Source organism: Vicugna pacos, unplaced genomic scaffold (genome assembly GCF_048564905.1).
Source record: "Vicugna pacos unplaced genomic scaffold, VicPac4 scaffold_415, whole genome shotgun sequence".
In the NCBI taxonomy this organism is placed as follows: Eukaryota; Metazoa; Chordata; class Mammalia; order Artiodactyla; family Camelidae; genus Vicugna; species Vicugna pacos.
Genome location: NW_027329093.1, coordinates 1 through 5,119, shown reverse-complemented (window position 1 = coordinate 5,119; position 5,119 = coordinate 1). Strand labels below are relative to the sequence as shown.

The 5,119-nt window shown below is 48.0% G+C and overlaps 1 long non-coding RNA gene across 1 annotated transcript; it reads right to left on the bottom strand.

The window, feature by feature from the left end:
* Positions 1-548: 548 nt before the first annotated feature.
* On the bottom strand, positions 549-3,187 carry LOC140695570 (uncharacterized). Its single transcript, XR_012071221.1, has 4 exons — positions 3,054-3,187; positions 1,505-1,674; positions 1,149-1,212; positions 549-628 (listed from the first exon to the last, which is right to left on the bottom strand). It is a non-coding gene; the product is annotated as an uncharacterized lncRNA (long non-coding RNA).
* Between the last annotated feature and the right edge of the window lie 1,932 nt (positions 3,188-5,119).

Sequence of the window (5,119 nt, the reverse complement as noted above, 5' to 3'; positions counted from 1 at the left end):
CAAAAGAGTGGCATGGATTTTACACACGATACTGCTCCTTTATGAAGGCAAAGTTAACTAAATGGCACGGGGAAGTTGAATGCAAAAAAAAAAGTGACTTCCTCAAACAGCGTCCCCTGCAGCTGCTCACCCCCGAGCCGGCCACTTCCTCACCAGTGACCGCCGGCCTGGAAACGCCGTCACGCACGTCACACAGCGACAGCCAGGAACCACATGCCGAGCACGTTTGTGTAAAAGCCGAATCAAGCAAGATGCTGCAGACTTTGACTTTCCAATTTAAATACTCCATGAAAAGAATCCCTCAGCAGCAGCCTAAATCAATTCACATCTCACTTCTTGAAAACAAACAAATTTAATAAGGGCGCATTTGTCACCAAATATAAGGAGGACTAAACAGGTTCCTCAAAGCAAGGATTTTAACAGGTATCAAACACCAGTGGGTAATGTGCTAAGAAAGCAAATATTCCAAAAAATTACAAAATAAATAGATGACTAGGATAATACATGAATCAAGTCAGCTGTTAAGTTTTTGCTTTTTAAAGTGATGTAGACAGTACGGTGGGCGATCTGGCTATTTCCAATGCAGGGTGTGCACAGCCCACCTTTTTCAGACGTAACAACATCCTCACTGGGCAGTACAAGAGAAGAAGGAAAAAAAGAAAAAGGTAAAGAGGAACAAGTGAAAATTAGAAACACAGAAGAACAAAAATGACTTTGACAGCCTGTACAAGAGCTTAGTTGAGTGTGTGAGGCCAGGGACGCGGGGACGGTGAGACCCACGCTAACCTCCTGCTCCAGGGAAGGCAGGAGACTGTGGGGAGCGGCGCTGCCGGGGCCACCAACGTGATCAGCTCCCCTAACCTAAACTCCACCTACATGCATCTAGATAGCTTTTGAGCTACAAAATGTTGTCGCATTTCAGGCTGGACAGTTTTACTCACTGCCACCAAGAGTAGCAGGAGAGAATTAGGCTCTGATCCTGCACCAAAGCATTGCTATATAAATTAATGACTGTGGAATAGTAAAAGCAACAATGGAGTAAAACTGACTGGAGAAGAACGTGCTTGACCCGAGCTCACTGGCCGCGTTATCTCACTGACGTTCAGATGCTGGCTGGGCGCTTATTGTACCAAAACAGAGAGACCCACCTGGAGGGAGGTTTAATGCGCTGCTGTATTTTGATGCCGAGAGCCATGCCTGGTACACGAGGTTCTGGGTAAACAATGGGGATAGTGTCAACCACTATGGGCTAAGCACACATCCAGCTACTCCGCCAAATCCCAAGGGCAGACTTCAAAATGCAAAAACAAGCTGGCATTCTCTGGTGGGTCTACAGACTCAGAGCCAAGCAGTTGCTGAGCAAAAATGTCACCAGTGCCTCTTATGACAAAAGAGGAAGCACTGTCCAGGGGGCTGGGGCAGGGCTCCAGGCTTCCACTGCTCACCCACCAGTGTGTGCAGGGGGATAAGGTGGTCCCTGCTTACGTTGCACCGATGTACCTACCTTGACTAATGCCTGGGGGCTCAGCAGGAGGTGACAGGTGAGGTGAACGGAGTCAGTCTGGGAGAAGCCCGGTGCTGGCAGCTGTGCCTTCAGCAGTGCCCAGGCTCCTAAACCTGCCACCTAATCTCCAAGGAGCAGAAGGGGAGTGCGGACATGTAGATCACAGGGCCCTGTGAGGACAAGTACAGATCATGGCCACGACATGCCTTGCCCCTTCCTTAAGCCACAGAGGCATGTCCGGGGAGGAACTGAAAATTCATCCAGAGTTCGCCAGACACCACACGCAGGTGGGACTCGGGTCCCCTGTGCCTCTCACTCACAGGGCTGGTCTGGACATTCTTTTTATCAATTCTCTGGAATCTCCTCCAACTGACCAACAAACAGAAAGTAGGATCTGATCTTAGGTATGTTCAAGAATCACAGAGCACCGCCTCCACAGCGGGCCCAGCAGTACGTGCCAGGTTCTCCGACCGTCACCTTTGGGACCGCCATGAGCGCTCCCCAAACTCAAAGCCCGAGGCCGTAGGCCGGGGGGATACAACTTCCCTCACTCTCCCCAGCAAAGTGGAACCACCTCTTGGCAAAGGCATCTCAACCTTTACTGCCCGAGGGACAACACGATAGACACATGGGAAACAGAGCAGAGGGTGAGGGGGTAGGCTGCCCAGAAGAGCTCGTCTGCACTTCCGAGGCAAAGTGAGGCCTTTGACATAATCACAGGGGCAAAGTGAGCAGGAACCTTTCCCTGCTCTGTCCTATACTCCGTGACACAACTTTCCCTGCATAAGGAGTTCATTCGGAAGTCCCTGGCGGTGTTTCTGATGTCCTAACCTGGCATGGTGGCTGTCGGGCAGGGAGAGAGGGCCTGAGCCTTGCAGGTGCTGGGCCTGGGAGGCAGCAGACACTGGCTCCAGCTGCAGCTCAACCAGCGCCTCGTTCTGCGTCTCGGGATTCAGCATCTCATCTATAAGCAAAGGAATGAGACTGTCCCAGGATAGGCTGCCCAACAGAAATGAGATGAGATCCATGTAAAGAAAGTTTCCCAGTTGCCACATTTAAAAATTAAACAAACAAACAAAAAAACAAATATTAGAAACTGATTTTAAGAACAGATCTTACTTATTCTACTGTATGTAAAATACTATTATTTTGACATGTAATCAATATAGAAAGTAACAAGATAGAATACATTCCTTTTTCTAGACAAGCCTCAGCGTCTGATGTGCATTTGACCTACAGCACATGTCAGCTCAGACCAGCCTCCTCCTCAGCGCTCCTAGCATCAGTGGCTGTTGCTACTCTATTGGACAGAAACTCCAGGGGTCCCACAGTGGTCCTGGCTGAAAAACGGGAGGAAGTGTCCACACTAACCCTAAAAGGATCTCTCTGAAACAAAGGTGGATTCACTTTGAAATGTCTGTAAATCAGCGGGCTGCACCTTCCTCCACCCTTGGCTACAAGACAGCCTTCTTCCTTGCTGATCCCTTCCTGGATGTAGGGAAGCAATCCGGCACACAGCCAGGGTGGCCGGTCCTACAGGTAGGCTTACCTGCTCTCTGTGTCCAGTCCCATGAAGTCCTCCTTCTCCAACAAGGTGCAGAGGAGGGGGATCTTGTCTCCAGACTTGTTGGGGGCCCTATCCAGCCACTTGGACTTCAGAATGATGAAGAGTGACTCAGTGAAGTCCTCGATCCTCTTCTCCACCAGCCTGCAGGCCTCGTAGATTGAAGGCCACGTCGGTGCGCGTCTGCTCGGCCACCTCCCCATACAGCACAAAGACAAAGAGCTGAGAGTCATTAACGAGGTGCCATACAGCTCCTCTGCACGTGGAGCTTCTCGAAGGCCTTGGCCGAGAGGCAGTCGGTAATGGTGACAAGGCCCACGACCTTGCAATGTGTCTGGAAGTTTCTCCACTCATTCTCGGGCGCATAGTGGTGCCTATAGTGGATACAGAGTGCCCACTGGGAGCCGCACGGGCTGATCTGGCTCACCAAGGAGATTCGCTTATAGATGCAAAAAAATTCTCCTCTGAGATGATCCCAACGGCTTTTACCATGACGGGGAGAATCTGGTCGTTCTCAGCGCACTGCACGTAGTCAGGGGTGCTCATGTTGCAGTCCCTGCAGAGAGGTGAGAGGAGATCGATATACATACTCTGCTGTGGGCTGTGCGCCCCTCTGGGTTGCGGTGACCTCGTGTGTACCAGCCAGAAGGCAAGGGAAGCCCAAGCAAAGCCGGGGGTACAGTTTGTCCTCAGCGTCTGCACATGGCTATTGTAGCTCGGATCACATTACCCAGCTTTTGGTCTAGGCTTGCTGCGCCTGCACAGCAGTGTCATTTCTTGTTTTCTGTTTCCAAGTACCTAGCCAGACCCTGATGCAAAGTCAGTGCTCAAAACTGCTGAATAAAGAAATGAACAAAGGAACAGCTTTCCAAACCCCTTTAAGTAGAATATAGAGAAAAGAACCACAGTGGGATCTAAACATCAGGATTTCAATTCCAATTTGTTTGAACTCCTAAGCTGCAGAATAATGGGTAAGAAAACTTGCCTTGGGGAGGAGGGTACAGTTCAGTGGTAGAGCACGTGCTTACCATGTACGAGGTCCTGGGTTCAAACCCCAGTACCTCATTTTCAAAAATGAAACAAATAAACAATCATACTTACCCTCCTCAAAAAATATTTTTAATTCAAATTTCAAAAAACATCTTGCAATTGACACAACATTGTAAACTTGACTATACTTCAATTAAAAAAAAAATCCTTGCCTTACAAGAATATACCTGGATTACACAAGTTTGCAAATTAAAATGCCTAGGGTACCACCTGCATAAAAAGGGGGGACTGTAGAAATTCACTATCGCTCCTTTATGAGCTATATTACCTTTGGTGGGGGTTATAACTTCTCACATCTAATTTTCTCAGATTAAAAAAAAGAAAACTTAACCTGATTCTCATTACTGCTGAGGAATCAGATAACCCTATGAAAGCATCTGACCCACAGAGGTTACTCAATAAATGTTTGTTGAATGAATGAATAAACAAGCAAAGTGAATGCTGCTCCCTGCTATAGACCATCATAGTGGTACTGCCTAGAAATCCCAAGCCCAAGTTCACCCGACTCTGCACTAACCATGTGGGTGACCTGGGCAGGCCTGTGTGCTTCTCTAAGTCCCAGTTTAATCGTGAATAGAAATGAAGGCAATAACACAAACTTCAAAGGGTTAGTGAGTCAGTAATGAATTGTACCCGAATTTTGCAAGATCGAACCATTAAGGAAAACTGGGCAAAGAGTTCATAGGCCCTCTCCATATTATCTCTTACAACTACATGGGAATCTACATTACATCACAAAATTAAAAGTCTAATATTTTAAAGAGGATACTGAGGTTAAATGAGCTCACTGTCTCAAATAAGGAACACACAGCACAAATAGAACAATCCCTAGACCATGAGATACACTCAGTTAAATTTCCCACTGAATCCACTTGTCCCTCCAAATTCAGAGCACGAGGATGGGTCCTCGTGGCCAGAGGCCACTGCAACTGAAGCTAACAAATCTAGTGGTCCCCACTTCCAAGAGCCCTTCTCACCAACCTAGGTCTAAGTTTGTATTT